Genomic DNA, 17,635 nt, shown 5'->3' with positions numbered 1-17,635 from the left:
AGTTTCAGGCAGAGACCCTTCATCGGGACCAGAAAAGCCAGAATAAGAAGGTGGGGGAGGGCTGTCTGGGGGCTAGGGAAGGGATACAAGCCCACAGGTGATAGGTGAAGCCAGGTGAGCTGGAAGGTGAGTGGGTGGATGGACAAGAGCTTGAAGTGTGAAGCTGGGGGGGGGGGGGGGGGGGGGTGTGGTTTGATAGATGGAAGTGGAGAAGGACTAAAGGAGGAATTTGACAGGTCAGGACAATGGATATGGAAGCAAGGGCAGGAGGAGGGGCAAAGGGAGATGATGGGGAGGTGAGAAAACAAGGGGGGGGGGAGAGAGGGAACCAAAATGGTGAATGGAAAAAGGGAGTTGGGGGGAGGGGAGGGTGGAGAAATTACATGCCATTAAGTTGGAGGCTCCCCAGACAGAATGTGAGGTGTTATTCCTCTAACCTCAGTGGCCTCTTCATGGCAAAAGCAGCAGCCACAGACTGACACATCAGAATGGGAAGTTGAATAGAAATGGGTGGCCACAAGATAAGCCCAACTCATGTGACAGACAGAGTGATGGTGCCTCAACAAAGCAGTTCCCCAATCTGGGTCAGATCTCAACAAGGTAGAGACTGCACCAGGAGCAACTAGTGCAGTAGATGACCCCAACAGACTCGCAGGAGAAGTCTTGCCTCACCTTGAAGTGATGTTTGGGTAGAAGATAGTTTGTTCCACCATGTGAACGATAAAGTGTTACATCAGGAAGAGCTGCTGCCTCTCAATTCCAGTGACCCATACTCAACCCTGACCAGGATACAATCTGTATGGCATTTACATGCTCTCCCAATGACTATAAGGGTTTCCTCCCACATCCCAATTCTCCTGGCTGAAGACACCAACTCAACATGTTAAGAACAGCTTCTTCTCCTCTGCCATTAGATTTCTGAACATTCCATAAGGGAGTTCCGTGTTATTCCTCTTTCACACTATTTATTGCAACATAGCAATTTTTAATGTCTTTCACTGTACCGCTGCCGCAAAACAGATTTCATAACATAGATCGATGACAATACATCTGATTCATCATTGCTGGAGATCCACAGAACGCAGACCTAGGCTCATACATTTCAGCCACCTCAAAGACCTTCCTTCCATCACAAAAGATGAGAAGATTGGTGATTGCACATCATTCACTTCCATCCACAGCTCCTCAGTGTGTGACACACAGCCCTGGCTTGGATGCAGCAAGACCTGGACAACATTCAAACATGGGCTGATTCACAGACCAGGTTTTGTACCAGTGAAGCACCAAGCAGTGATCAGGTCTAACTGGCATTACAGCACCTACCCTTGTCAAGGACATCACCGTACATCATCCTGATTTGAAAATGTGTCTCCACCTCATTGCTGGAGCTGGGCCCAAATCACAGTCAAAATTAGGTTTATCATCACTGTCATGAGATTTGTTAAGATGCAAAAAATGACTAAGTTACAATGAAAAATAAATAAACGGTACAAAAAAAATAGAATAGCATGGTCGTGTTCTTGGACCATTCAGAAACCAGATGGTAGAGGGGAAGCTGTTCCTAATCCTTTGAGTGAGAGTCTTTAGGTTCTTGTCTGTCTTCCATGATGGTAGTAACAAGGGTATATCCCAAGCAGAAAGGACCCATAACAATAGATACCGCCTTCGTTAGGCATATCTTTGGTCCATGACAGTGGGGAGGTTGTGCCCTTGATGGAGCTGGCTAAGTCTACAACCATCTGCAGCCTCTTTCAATCCTGTGCTTTGGAGCCTCCATACCAGGCAGTGATGTAAACAGTCAGAAGGCTCTCCACAGTACAGATAGAGAAATTTGCTGCATGCGGTACCATACCAAATCTCCTCAAGCCTCCTCAGAGCTTCTGCTCAGCAGCACTGAGTCCAAGCAAGAGGAAGATTATTTCTAGTTGATGTTTCCTGATGCTTGACTTTGGATAGTTCACTGAAAAACTGGCTAGCCTCAGACCAAAGAAACCAGTGCCTCAGAAGCTCCTTGTAAAGGGCAAGACTTTGAGCAATAAGTACTTGCCAGTGATGATCAGATCCCAAAGAATTAATCTAGAAAAATCCCCAAAATCAGCTGGAAGTCAACAAGCAGGAGGGACTCAAGAGAACAGTCCCTTTCCCACAACCCAAATGTCAGCAGAGCACAGTCAAGTCATAACCTGGCTCAAAATTAAAACGGATTTGCAGATCATGACATTGACAGCAAAAGTTCCTTGAGCAAACCATATTTTTTTGTATTAAATGTTTGCAGTTTGATTTTAATTCATGTTTAAAATTTAATAAATTCTCCCTATGCACAAATAAATTTAAAATGCATCTCCAAAAGGCAGGTTTCCAACTCTGGGCTGTGTTTTGGCTAGTTTTCTTTCGTTTTGAATCGACATCACTGCACTGTCAAAGCCCGGATAAAATCTAAAAATAGAATTGGGCACATTTTAATTGTGGAGCTGCTCTTCCACATTACGCCTCTAGCCAAAAGACACTATAATTTATATTCACAGTTTACCAATGTGTAAAGTTTAATTCTAGACCATTAGTCTGAAGCAAGGGAGTTGGAAGGTGCTAAGAGAAGTCTGGCTTGGAATGATCAAGTGGGGAATAGTGGGTAATGCAGACTTACAATACATTGCCCTTGGCCTGTATGGAGGATGTTATAAGATGGATAGTAAAGTTGCTATGAATGTGTGGGCTGGGCTTCAATTGATTCTTAAAGCTGTGACTTTCGCTACATATTGCATTGCCAAGTCATTGAATCAAAAGCCTATTAACAAGCCCTTGGGATAAGACTATGTCACTAAAGTGATCGTCCCCTTGGATTATACCAGATTTGGTCATTCCTGATTCAGATAAACAATCTCTAATTTAGCCTCCCAATCCTTCCCTATAACCATGGAAATCAGTCACCTTTAAGTAGTTATCCAAATCCCTCTGAATCATCTCCCATCTTTTCAGGCATTCTGTTCCATGACAATCTGCTAGTTACCATAAATACCCCTCTTCCTGGCCTTTCCACCAGAGAGAAAAAAACAGTTTATCCTGATCTTATTCAAAAGCCTCAATTTGAACAATTCAATTTCGATAGGTAGGTAGATAGATAGATTCTATATTGAACCCCAAGGAAATTACAGTATCACCATAGCATCACAAGTGCACAGATACACAAATATTAGAAGAGAAGAATGAATAATTTACCTCAAACAGTCTAACAGGAGGGAGTCATCACTTCCCCATGGAGAAAAAGACTTTTCTTTCCCCCGTCTTTCTTGGATAACACATTCAGAGTATGTTGGTTCATTTTAATGTCAGTAGGTACAAAAATAAGTCAAAGAGCAACATTCCAGATTCTAAATGAACGAGAGCCACAGAATAGCAATGTCACACAGATCCTGATTCTCTAAATTCCTCTCTTGACCTGAGCATATATCAGAAAACTACAGGAACTTCCCTGTGATCATTTAACCTTTTGCACAAACTAGATATATGAATGTATGAACCGACAGCTTCCTAATACCTGCCATACTAGGGGTTCACCTGGAAAGTTACTTCTGAAGCCTTGCTTTCTTAATAAAGACAGCTTCCCCTGGTGTTGACTCCACTCTCGCACATTTCCTGCTGAGTGATCTCTCATATCTACAAGTAGATTAGCATCCATCTCTGAAATTATACACATCCTTGATCCTCACAACTAACCATAAAATCAAATGCATCCCATTTTATAAATTTATGGTTATAAATGGGGAGCAAAAATGATACTTTGCTGTTATATGAAAACCAAAGACTGCAGATGGTAGAAATCAGAATCAGATTAATATTTGTTAACCTTGCGTCAGGACACAATAAATATAGGGGAAAAATTGAGTTACATTAAGTAATGTGTCTACTAAATAGTTAAGTTAAAATAAGTTGTGCAAACAAAACAAAAAAAGTAGTGAGGTAGTGTTCATGGGTTCAATGCCCATTTGGAAGTAAGATGGCCGAAGGAAAGAAGAACCAGAAACAGGATGTCATGAAATTTGTGAACTTAGCAGCTGCAGTTCAGTGCAATACATAATGTAGCAGAGAGAGAAAAATAAATAAAAAATAAACAAGTAAATCAATTATGTATATTGAATAGATTTTAAAAACATGAAAAAAACAGAAATACTGTAATTTAAAAAAAATGAAGTAGTGTCCAAAGATTCAATGACCATTTAGGAATCAAATGGCAGAGCAGAAGAAGCTGTTCCGGAATCATTGAGTGTGTGCCTTCAGGCTTCTGTATCTCCTACCTGATGGTAACAGTGAGATTGTGCCCTGGGTGCTGGAGGTCCTTAATAATGGATGCTGCCTTTCTGAGACACTGTTCCCTAAAGATGTCCTGTAGGAGCTGATAGGTACCTGATGGAGCTGTCTAAATTTACAACCTTCTGCAACTTTTTTCGATCCTGTGCAGCAGCCCCTCTATACCAGACAATGCTCTTCACGGTACAACTATAGAAATTTTTGAGTGTATTTGTTGACATGCCAAATCTTTTCAAACTCCTAATAAATTATAGCTGCCGTCTTGCCTTCTTTATAACCACATCGATATGTTGGGACCAGGTTAGATCCTCAAAGATCTTGACACCTAGGATCTTGAAGCTGCTCACTCTCTCCACTTCTGATCCCTTAATTGAGGATTGGGGTGTTCTTTCATCTTACCTTTCCTGAAGTCCACAATCAGCTCTTTCGTCTTACTGACGTTGAGTGCCAAGATGGTTCTAAATCCCTGAGTGTGTGCCTTCAGGCTTCTGTACCTCCTTCCCGATGGTAGCAGTGTGAAGAGGGCACGGCCTTGGGTTGTGAGGATCGTTAATGATGGACGTCGCCTTCCTAAGGCACCGCTCCTTGAAGATGTCTTGGACTCTATGGAGGGTGGTATCCATGATAGAGCTGACTAAGTTTATGCAATTTATTTCAATTCTGTGCAGTAGCACTGCCCCTGCCCCCATACCAGATGCTGACGCAGCTTGTCTGAATGTTCTCTGCGGTACATTTGTGTAAGTTTTTGAGGGGTTAGTTGACAAAACAAATCTCAATCTCCTAATGCTATATACTGTAGCCACTGTCTTGCCTGACTTATAGCTGCATCCAAGTTGAGTCCTCAGAGATATTGACACCCAGGAACTTGAAATTGCTCTCTCGCTCTCTCTCCACTTTTAACCCCTCTGTGAGGAGTGGTGTGTGTTCCCTCGTCTTGCCCTTCCTGAGGTCAATACTCACTTCTTTGGTCTTGCTGACGTTGAGGGCAAGGTTGTTGCTGCGACACCACTCAGAAAGGGCAGGTCCTGTTTGACAAACATACTGGAGTTCTTTGAGGATATAATATGTGCAGTGGATAGAAGGTAACAGGTGGATATCGTATATTTGAATTTCCAGAAGGCGTTCGATAAGGTGCCACACAAGAGACTTATAAATAAGATACGGGTGCATGGAGTTGGAGGAAGTGTATTGGCATGGATAGTGGATTGGTTAGAGATAGAGGGCAGAGAGTTGGTATAAATGGGTGTTTCTCCAGTTGGCAGTCAGTGGTGAGTGGGGTGCTGCAGGGGTCGGTGCTGGGCCTGCAGCTGTTTATCATTTACATTGATGATTTGGAAGAGGAGACTGAGTGTAGCATAGCAAAATTTGTTGATGACACTAAACTGAGTGGAAAAGCAAATTGTACCGATGATCTGGAGAGTCTGCAGAGGGATACAGATAGGTTAAGTGAGTGGGCCAAGGTCTGGCAGATGGAGTACAATGTTGGTAAATGCACGATCGTGCACTTTGGAAGGAATAATAGAGGAGCAGATTTTTATTTAAATGGTGAAAGATTGAGGCATGCTGTTGTACAGAGGGACTTGGGTGGTGCTTGTGTATGTATCACAAAAAGTTGGCTTGCAGGTGCAACAGGTTATTAAGACGACAACAGAATGTTGGCCTTCATTGCTAGAGGGATTGAATTCAAGAGCAGGGAGGTCATGCTGCAACTATACAGGGTACTGGTGAGGCTGCATCTGGAGTACTGTGTGCAGTTCTGGTCTCCATACTTGAGGAAGGATATATTAGCTTTGGGGGGCAGTGCAGAGGAGGTTCACCAGGTTGATTCCAGGGATGAAGGGGTTAACCTATAAGAAGCGATTGAGTCACCTGGGACTATACTCTCTGGAGTTCAAAAGAATGAGAGGGGATCTTTTAGAAACATACAAAATTTTGAAAGGGATAGATAAGATAGAAGTAGGAAACTTGTTTCCATTGGAAGGTAAGGCTAGAACTAGGGGACATTGCCTCAAGATTCAGGGGAGAAGATTTAGGACAAGATGAGGAGAAAGAGTAGTAAATCTGTGGAATTCTCTGCCCAGGGAATCAATTGAGGCTTCTTCACTAAATATATTTAAGAAACAGTTACCGTAGATAGGTTTTTACATAGTAAGGAAATTAAGGGTTATGAGGAAAAGGCAGGTAGATGGAGCTGAGTTTACATTCAGATCAGCCATGATCTTATTGAATGACGGGGCCGGATGGCCTACTCCTGCTCCTATTTCTTATACCAGCTAGTTGAACATATCTCATTTCTGTATGCCCTCTCATCTCCATCTAAGATTCTACCAACAATAGTTGTATTGTCGGAAAATTTATATGGTATTTGAACTGCACCCGGACACAGAGTCATGGGTGTAGAGAGAGTATCCCTGTGGAGTGTCAGCATTAATTGTCAGCGAGGTGGGGCTGTTATTTTCAATCTGCATAGATTGCGGTCTTCCGGTTAGGAAGTCGAAGATCTGGTTGCAGAGGGAGGTACAGAGGTGCAGGTTCTGTAACTTTTTATCAGGACTGTCAGAATGATGGTGTTAAATTCTGATGTATAGTCAATAAACAGCATCCTGACATAGGTATTTCCATTGTCCACATGATCCAAGAATGCGTGGAGAGCTATTGAGATTGCATCTGGGCCTTCATGGGCACTGGTATAACGGTAGCCCTTTTGAAGCAGGTGGGAACTTCCAAATGTAGCAGTGAGAGATTGAAAGTCTCTTTGAATGCTCCTGCCAGTTGGTTGGAACAGGTTTTAAGAGCCTTACCAGGCCATGCTGCCTTGCAGGGGGTTCACCTTCTTGAAAAGGAGCCTGCCATTGGCCTCCGAGGCAGAGATCGCAGGGTCATCAAATGCGGCAGGGATCCTCGTAGCTGTGCTTTTATTCTCCCTTTCAAAGCGAGCATAAAAGCTGTTGTGCTTAAATCAAATCGGTATAAAAAAAGTTGAAAACACTCAGCAGGCCAGGCAGCATCCATGGACAGAGGAACAGAGCTAATGCCACAGGTCGAAAATACTAAAATTAAGGTTCTTCACAGAGAAATGTTAACTGTTTCTCTTTCCAAAAGTTCACTGTTTCAAATAGAAGACTTAAAACTTTTTCATTCCACACATGCTGTCTACTCTGCTGAGTGGTTCCATCGTCTTGATTTTTCTTGCATTTATATCATGCTCTTCACAGCATTGATAAATTCCCAAGAAGTTTGCAATTCCTTTGTAATGTTAGTCATTAGCATAATATGGGATTGTGAAGTTTGAAAACAGAGAGGATGACCTAAATGATCATTGAGAGTTGTGTTTCTTTAAGATTTGGGAACAAGGACAGAAGGAGGAGAAGAGATCTGACTGTGGAAGATGACTCATGAAGACTTGAGATTAAAGTTAGTTGTTCAGTTAAAGTTCCAAATGTCACTTTAAAATTTCAAAACTCTAAAGAATTAAAATTGCAAATTTTCAAAATCTTGCAACTAGGAGAAATACAGACCTTGTTATCTCAAAATTTGCAACTCCCTGTCAAAATCTCATCTGTAATTGTAACTCTTCCCTATTCCCTTGTCATTATTGACAGCGAAGAACTATTCTCTATTTACAGTTTTACAACCCACAGAATGCTATCAAATCAGGGTCAGTTTTGATAACATCGGCATTTTGAAGCTAATTCCAGGGTCATTTTGAGGCTGGTCATACTCATTGCATAGACTCATATGTCATACAGCCTGGGTACAAGTCCTTCACTAACCACACCCCTACACAACCCCTCCTGCTCTCACTGAAATAAGCACCATCAGGCATCTATTTATAAAAGTCCCAATTTACTCTCCTACTACTCCCATCAATCCCTCCCCAGGTTCTGCTCTTTGATACATATGAGAGTCAATTTGCAGTGGCCAGTTCACCTACCAACTCACTCATCTTTGGGGTGTGCAAGAAAGCTAGAGCATCAGGAGGAAACCCATGGGAGCACATGCAGTCTCCACAGAGACAGCACCACTGGTCAGCACTGAATCACATTGCTGGATCTGCAAGGCCGAAGCTCTACTAGCTGTGCAATCTTTATTTATTGACTCAGCCATGACTGAATGGCCTATCAGACTCAGAATAATGCTGTTCCTGCATCTTATGTTCCTAAAACACAACCATTGCTTCTGAATTCTTAATGTTATATTTCAACATACAAACTGCCAAGCAGATTTCTTTTAAAGAAACAGAATAATATTATAAACCATTCTGGGAGTGAATAACTATGCAGACAACAGCTGCAGAGTCCACCTTAGCCTGAGTGTGCTAGAGCACTGATAGACTGCCCCATCTGTTACTGCTGCTCAGCCAGGCGTACTTGTGTTTGGGTAGGGAGCGATGGTGCCAGCTGGATTAGGGTATCAATCCTCTCCTTCTGAACTCACAAAGTTTATCCAAAATATGTAAACAGTCTGAAGCAGATGACAATTCAAGGAGAGAATAAGGCAGTTGGTTTAATTCTGTGCGAAAACTACTGCAGATAAAACGACTTCTATCTACAAGGATTATACATAAAGACAGCATTAAAACATACAGACTATTGATTGGTTCCATGGTATATTAAAATGGACTCCACCTCAGAAACTACCTCGTTATGATCCTTATAACCTTATCCTTTACCTGCACTGCACTTGCCCTGTTCCTGCTACATTTCATTCTACGTCATTATTGTTCTACCCAATTCTACCTCAATATGACATGCCATTATTTGATCTGTATGAACAGTATGCAAATCAAGATTTTCCCTCTATCTAAATGCACGTAACAAAAATAAATCAAATCTGATCTTTGTTTTTCCATTAATATGAAAGAAATCATGTTACCCTGTATTAGTCCTGAAAGGGTTAATTGATGCATCGCTCATAAAATAGTGTACATTTTCTTGGTGTCAAATTTGGTGAAATTCATTGAGGTCTTAATACTCTCCATAAGCTTGACATGATACAATCAGAAACATTATAAATGTTAACTGCAAACATCTGAGATAAATCCTCCAGATCCACTGGCCAGAAGTCATTAGCAACACCAAACTATGGCAAAGAACACACCAGCTACTAGCAGAAGAAGAATTAAAAAAAAAGATGGGGATGGTTGGGACACACACTACATAAGCCAAGTGCCAACATCACGAGGCAAGCACTAACGTAGAATCTTCAGGGAAAGAAGAGAGTCCAGCCAAAGAACACCTGGTGACAGGACCTTGAAGATGACACCATCAATACGGTTCTATCTGTGGACAATCTGAAAGACAATATGGCGCAGGCCAGTGAGGTGCTATCAGTGACTTATGCTCCATTAGGGGAGATAGGTTGAACTAAGTACTGCAGTCATGGAATAATTTAGCACTGAATGGACCATTCACCTCCTGTGGCTGTGCTTGATTTCAGAATCAGATTCATTATCACCAGCTTGTGTGTGAAATTTGTTAATTTAGCAGCAGCAATTCAATGCATTACGTAATATAGAAGAGAATAAAAAATAATAAATAATTTACAGTGCACATGTACTGAATAGATTAAAAATCTATGCAAAAAAATAGAAATAATATATATTTAAAAAGTGAGATAGTGTTCACGGGCTCAATGTCCATTTAAGAATTGGATGGCAGAGGGGAAAAAGCTGTTCCTGAATCGCTGAGTGTGTGCCTTCAGGCTTCTGTATCTCCTACCTGATGGTAACAGTGAGAAAGGGGCATGCCCTGGGTGCTGGAGGTCCTTAATAATGGACGCTGCCTTTCTGCGACACCAGTCCTTGAAGATGTCCTGGGTACTTTGTAGGCTAGTGCCCAAGATGGAGCCAACTAAATTTACCGCAGCTTCTTTCAGTCCTGTGCAGTAGTACTGCCCCCCTCCCATACCCAATAGTGATGCAGCCTGTCAGAATGCTCTCCACAGAACATTAATATACATTTTTGAGTGTATTTGTTGACATGACAAATCTCTTCAAACTCCTAATGAAGAATAGTTGCTGTCCTGCCTTCTTTATAACTGCATAGATATGTTGGGACCAGGTTAGATCCTCAGAGATCTTGACACCTAGGAACTTGAAGCTGCTCACTCTCTCCACTTCTAATCCCTCTATGAGGATTGGTATGTGTTCCTTCATCCTACCCTTCCTGAAGTCCACAATCAGCTCTTTCATCTTACTGACGTTGAGTGTAAGGTTGTTGCTGCGACACCACTCCACGAGTCGGCATATCTCACTCTTGGACACCCTCTTGTCACCACCTGAGATTCTACCAACAATGATATCATCAAATTTATAGATTGTATCTGAGCTATGCCTAGCCACACAGTCATGGGTGTAGAGTGAGAGTACAGCAGTGAGCTAAACACACACCCTTGAGGTGCACCAGTGTTGACCGTCAGTGAGGAGATGTTATCACCAATCTGTACAGATTGTGGTCTTCCAGTTAGAAAGTCAAGGATCACAACAGGTTTGATCAGGAGTTCCTTTAAGTAAGTGAGTTGATTCACAACTTGTTTAACATTTCCTTATAGGACAATTACCTCATTTCCATAATCATCTCATTAACCATTTCTCAAAGTCAAGCATTGTCATATGTACAGTCCATGTATGGATGCAGTGAAAATCTTATTGCAGCAGCACATCACAGACATAGCATCATATAAGTACACTCACTAGAGAAATACACATTAAGCACAAATCATTCAAAGCTTACAAGAAATAACCTCAATTAAATGAGAAAAATTCCATTTTAGTGCAAAGTGATCAGTGTATTCAAATACAAGCAAAACCCCTAAAATACAGGGCCAAAAATGCTTACAGTACTCCAGGTCTGCTCATGTGAATATTGTGCAGAGTTGCAGCAAGATGTCCTTACTTTTGTACTTTAGTTGCCACAAGCACCAATATTCCAATAACCTCCGATATTACCAATTTCACACATGCTTGCTTTCCATGTTTCATGCAAAAGGATACCTAAACCCCTTCACGCTGCAGCTTTATGCTGCTTTCTCCATTTAAATACTGTTTTTATTTGTTCCAAAATGAACAACTTCACATTTTCCCTCACACAATACTCCATCTGCCAATTTTTTGCCCACTCACTATATTTATCAACAACTCTGTGCAAACTGTATCCTCCACAAATCTTGATTCTCCACCTATTTTTATATCATCTGCACAATGAGTAGTTCAATGCTTCCTTCTTCCAAGTCTTTTACATAAATTGCAAACATTTGCACCTCACTACTTGCAGGCTACCGATCTGAAAACGAACCCTTTATCCCTACTCACTGCTGCTTACCTATTAATCAATCATCTTTTTATGCCAATATACCATGGATTCTTATCATTTCACTTAACCTTTTGTGAAGCACCTTATATAAGTCCAATCATTCTCCAGTCTAGGCTTCTCACTGAAAACCTCATAGAATGGGGAAACAGGCCTTTTGGCACAATTCATCCATGCCAAAACCTACATTTAAACCATATCCCTCCATACCTTTCCTATCCATGTATCTAAATGTTTTCCAAATGACATACACCTCCAAACACACAGCAAATCTGTCAGACACGACTTTTCTGTATGAAGCCACTCTAACTCTTGTTTAGATCAGCATCCCTTGAAATGACAAGAAGAAATGAGTGGTTCATGAAACGCAGGCAACAATTTGTTCTTGGGGCCCATGCAGTATTCCTAGATTCCTACTATTCCAAGATTCAATTCCACTGGTGAGTTGACATCAGGATTTTGAAACATGCAGTCACTGCTACATGCAAGTTCAGCAAGTGAGTGTAATGTCCTATTCCCAGTGACTATAGTTACCAGAAAATTATTTTTATCTGCAAATGCCTTGTCAGCTTGACAATAATTATGATTTTGACAGATTCTTATCAGCAGTTGAGCTGGAGAACAAAGAACGAACCATCAACAGATAAAATCCGAACCAAATCATTCTGCAACACATCACAGGATTAATCCTCATTCTCAAAGCAAATCAATTGACATGTACAATTGCATTCTGACAAGGAAACCGTTCAATGCGGTTTCACTTTATGTGCACTCCACTGAAAATTCCTAGAATATGCCATTTTGCCATGTTAGGTAATGACTGCACAAAATGCAAATGCTTGTCATGTTGGACTACATCGAGTGCACAAAGCTTCTGGTATATGCTAGGAGTACCACACAGTGTAGGTAATCAAGCAACAGAACTGGGTGAAGGATGGCTAATGGCGGGTGGGGGGGGGGGGGGTGAGGTGAGGATTGGAAGCAAGTTGTTGTTCATGTTGTCCAATATTGTGTGCGCCTGCCAAAAATCAGTGATTTATGTATTCAAAGCCACACAGCTCTGTTGCCCTTGCACAGTGTTGTTGGCAAATTATGAGAAAATTTAATCCTCATTGGTTTGCCACGGATCATTTTCATCCACATATTGGTAGTCATTGGTGTGAGACAGTGCCACCTGAATGTGTAAACACACAAGACAAGACTGCTGTCTATTGCTTTCTTTATCAAGTCCAGTGGAGGTTACTCTAAATTAAGTAACATCCAAAAGTTTCAACAAGAACCTGCATTTCTCGGCAATTGAACTTTCTGGTCAATCAGTTAAGAAAAAATTCGAAAATATTGCTTCCTCAGAATTTTTTTGGTTTATGATAGACAGCTTGCAGCTTGAACATAAACATAATTTCAGACTACTTACATCACATAGGAATTTGGAGAAACAATCAAGTTTTGTTGAACATAATGTGTTATTATATAACAGCGCTGACGCTTTGCAATTGTTCAACTAAGCTAAAAATGTTTTGTTGATGATTTTCATTTGTTTTTCTGTCTGAAGCTTCTCGCTTTAAGTGTCAAACAATAATCAGCTAGCATTAATAGAATCCAGTCAGCCTGAAAACATTTCTGAAGGCCTACAACGTCCTGGTGAAAACTTTTACCATGTTCATCACTGACAGCGCCAAGATTTGTAAAGGGGGGGGGGGGGGTGCGGCGGGAAACAGTAAATGCATTTTTTTAGTGATATGTTGAACTTGGTTTTGTCTGCTTAAAGCATGTTGTCAACTAGTTGCACATGATTTGGTGCTCTGCAGTTCCCAAGAAAACTTCCAACCAACAACATTCTCAAATGCCTTTCATGCAATTTTCTCCGGTCTCACGGGATGTACTTCAAATTGCCTGTCATTGATGGCCTGTTTGATTTGTGGACCAACAAAAATGTCTTCCTTAACCTTAACATCAGTTATACTTATTTGAAATATGAATTGAAATAACAAATATTGGGAATTTCAAAAAAATACTGTTGAGTGATAGGGAAAGTTCATGATGATTTTCATGATCAGCAGCCCAAAATCCATAAGCTGTACACAAAAGTATTTACGAAGCAAAATCTTTGTTGCCCTGTATAATCAATCACAGTAACCAATGTAATAAAATCAGAGTACTATAGCACAGAAGAAGGCCTTTCAGCCCATGTAAGCCATATCACTGTCTAGTCCATTGACTTACAACTGGACCATACCCCTTAATCTCCTCCTATCCACGTAGTTATCACACTTCTCTTAACTTTTTGCAATTGAGCCCACATCCACCTCTTCCACTGGCACCATCCTCTCAGTGAAGTTCCCTCTCCAATTCCCCTAAAATATTTCTCCTTTCACTCTTAACCTGTGACATCTTGTTCAAGTCCCATCCAACCTCAATGGAAAAAAGTCTGTGTGCGTTACACTGAAGACCTGCATCCAGCAGTGAGAGAAGTCATCAATTCAGGAGATTGTGTATGGCTGAAATATTATAAGAATTGTTAGTGGGTTTTTTTATGTAAGTGACAGTGTAGGTTTCTAATATGCAAATGATGAAAACCAAGAGTCTTGGTTTTAAATTATGCCAACAGGATGGTTCCTGTAGCAGTGAAGCACACCTAAGGACAAACACTGAACCTCAACAAAGATTCAGTGATCAAATTTGTGTAGCAAGTTGAACATACAATTTTTCAACAGGATTAACAATAAGCCTCAAAGAAATGAGTGCATTCAAAGACGAAAAAAAAGCTATCAACCAACAAGATGAAAGGACTCATTCTGGTGTGCACACTGCCAATACCGTTTTGGATTCAGTTGATCAGAATGAGCTTACAGCTGACTCATTCTGACTAGTAATATACGGCTGTAAATATCAAATTCTATAAGCTCTTCCTTAACATTCAAGACAACCATGGTAGGAGTGAAAAATAGGAAGTTAACAAGACCATCTACTGACCTGTAGCCAAATCTCCTTTCTGTTAATGGACCCAGTTCAGAATCAACCGTCAGGCCCAAATAAACCATTTAGTATCTGCCAACAGAGGGAGTTAAAGCCCAACATTGTGTATAATATACCCAGAATCAACGGCATGGGAAAAAGAAAGCTGCCATTTGATCTTAATCGATATATTCATACAGCACTGAGCCACACAAATATCTAGCACCGATTTACACCAAACCTACACGCATCACATCTTTGTCACCCCTTATTCCACTCATTTCCCACTAGATTCTACCACAAGAGGTAATTTATAGTGTGTAATTACATTACCAATCATCATCTCTTTGGGATGTAGGAGGAAACAAGAGCTCCCAATCAGAGGGAGAACATGCAAATCCTGCAGATTCAGGCTTGAACCCAAATACAAGGACTAAGGCAGCTATGCTACCAAATACCCTATGATCAGATCTTCCCTCCCTATACAAAATGCTGTTAAATAAATCAGGCAGAATTATTTTTTACAGCGAGATATTTCCTGTTAAAATAAAACTAGAAAATGGTGGAAACACTTGGAGGTCGGGTAACTCGTGTGGGAAGAGACAGTGTTAATGCTTCAGGTCGAAGTCCTGATGAAGGGTGTGGAAACTCAGTTTCCACACGCGTGCCTGACCTGTGTTAGTCTGAATCTGGCCTCTGTCTGATGGTCACAGGCAAATGCAGAGGACAAGAGGCTTCCCACAATCTGTGAGCTCTTCGCGAGTACATCCAATTCTAACCAGCAGATAGCTCCTCAGCAATGCACACAAATGATGGAGGAATTTTGCATCTAAGGAGGTGAACAAACAGCCAACATTTTGGGCAGAGATCCATCATCAGAACTAGATCCCCGTTTGCTGAAGAAATTATGGAAGTCAAAATGCAAACTATTATCATAGTTTCTGGGAATACCCCGTTATCAAAGACTATCGGAGTGAGATACATGATGCCTTACAAGACATCTTTCAATGTGAAATACCCTTAGAAAATAAGACCATATATTTTGGGTATATACCTCAAGAATGGTTGAAAAGGGATAATTATATAATGAATATACTACTGGTGGCTGGTAAAGAGACTCTTACCAAGAAATGGCTATCACGGGAGAGCCCAACTTTAACTGCATGGATGGAAATTACAATGGACATTTACAAAATAGAGAAGATAACAGCATTTGTTAATCTTAAGTTAGAAAAATTTGATTCATACTGGGAAAAATGGTTTAACTACATAACACCTCATAGGTCTGATTTTATTCTCACAAATCAATGAATATGTTGTTAAAAAAAATCACTCCCTACTTGTACATTGTTTTCTCCTTTTGCTTGTTCTTTCTTTCCTCTCTTTTCTATTTTGTATACTTCAGATAAATATTAAGTGAAAATTTGTGGCAAATCAAGTCATTTCTTATTGTCATTTTGACCATAACTGCTGGTACAGTACACAGTAAAAATGAGACGAAATCTTTAGGACCATGGTGCTACATGAAACAATACAAAAACTACATTGAACTACCATAGAACCATAGAACACTACAGCACAGTACAGGCCCTTCGGCCCTCCATGTTGTACCGACCCATATAATCCTTAAAAAAAAGTACTAAACCCACACTACCATATAACCCTCTATTTTTCTTTCATCCATGTGCCTGTCCAAGAGGTTCTTAAGTACCCCTAATGTTTTAGCCTCCACCACCATCCCTGGCAAGTCATTCCAGGCACTCACAACCCTCTGCGTAAAAAACTTACCCCTGATGTCTCCCCTAAACTTCCCTCCCTTAATTTTGTTCATATGCCCTCTGGTGTTTGCTATTTGTGCCCTGGGAAACAGATACTGACTATCCATCCTATCTATGCCTTTCATAATCTTGTAGACTTCTATCAAGTCCCCTCTCATTCTTCTACACTCCAAAGAGAAAAGTTCCAGCTCTGCTAACCTTGCTTCATATGACTTGTTCTCCAAACCAGGCAACATCCTGGTAAATCTCCTCTGCACCCTCTCTACATAAAAAACACAGGAAAAAACTAGGCTAGACTACAGACTATATGATATATATGTATAGTATCTGAAATACATCTTGTGGAAATGTTTCTTTGATGATGAACTTCAATAAAAAAGTAAATTACAAAAAAAAAGAAATAATAGGGCAGAAGCCAGAATAAGGTGGGGGGGGGGAGGAGAGGGGAAGGAATACAAGCTAGTAGGTGATAGTTGAAATCAGATGAGGGGGAAGTGGCTGGATAGAGGAAGCAGAAATGAAAGAAGAAGCTGGGAGAGGGATAGGTGGAAGAGCTAAAGGTCTCAAGGATAGCGCAAAGGTGCTCATCGAAGCAGACCCTCATTCTGCATTGGGTCTCATTAATGTAGAGGAGGCCGCACCAGGAGTGCCATAGATACCCACTTCAGACTCTCAGGTGAAATGTCACCTCACCTGGAGGAATTGTTTGGGTTCTAAATAGTGGTGTGGGAGCTGCTGTAGGGGCAGCTGTAGCATTTGACTGTGGGTAAGTACATTCTCTTCCATGGTATCAGGGATACCGACCAGCAACCAACCCAAATTCTGATTCTGAAAGTTGCGAATCCAGAGTCACATATAAAGTAGACAGGCAAAGGTGGCAGATTTTCTTCCCCAAGGTATATTAGTCAATTAGACACGAGTTTTGTTCCAGATAGTTTGACGAATGCTTCAGGTTCAATCCTGATCTCTGGTGATGTCTGAGTGGAGTAGGCATGTTCTCCCAGTGACTGCGTGAATTGCCCACCTCAACCCAAATGCAGGTGGATGGTAGATTAATTGCCAATGTTAAATTACTCCTCATAAGTAGATGAGTAGTGTAATCTGAGGAGAGCAGTGCAGGGTAAATGTAAGATTGACAGAGACCACGAATACATTGACCCTGTTTCTATGCTGTACTGCTTGGCTACAATTCACCTCTTTGGATAGGTGACTTTGGATAGGCAGGTATATAGATAGGAAAGGTTTGAGGGATATATATCAAATGCAGGCAAGTGGAACTGATATAGA

The 17,635-nt window shown here is 41.0% G+C and overlaps 1 protein-coding gene across 5 annotated transcripts in view; it reads right to left on the bottom strand.

The window, feature by feature from the left end:
* klf12b (Kruppel like factor 12b) overlaps nucleotides 1-17,635 on the bottom strand; it is a 271,202-nt gene that overhangs the window by 229,621 nt on the left and 23,946 nt on the right. The window contains exon 1 of one of the 5 annotated variants that reach the window (XM_059970436.1): nucleotides 4,705-4,761. The exons of the other annotated variants lie outside the window; for them this stretch is intronic. The gene's annotated coding sequence lies outside the window, so the exon portion shown is untranslated. Of the gene's footprint in view, nucleotides 1-4,704; nucleotides 4,762-17,635 lie in introns of those variants that run through there. 5 annotated transcript variants of the gene reach the window in all.

Source organism: Hypanus sabinus, chromosome 5 (genome assembly GCF_030144855.1).
Source record: "Hypanus sabinus isolate sHypSab1 chromosome 5, sHypSab1.hap1, whole genome shotgun sequence".
Classification (NCBI taxonomy): Eukaryota; Metazoa; Chordata; class Chondrichthyes; order Myliobatiformes; family Dasyatidae; genus Hypanus; species Hypanus sabinus.
The sequence above is the reverse complement of the archived record's forward strand: the minus strand, read 5'-3'. Positions and strand labels throughout refer to the sequence as shown.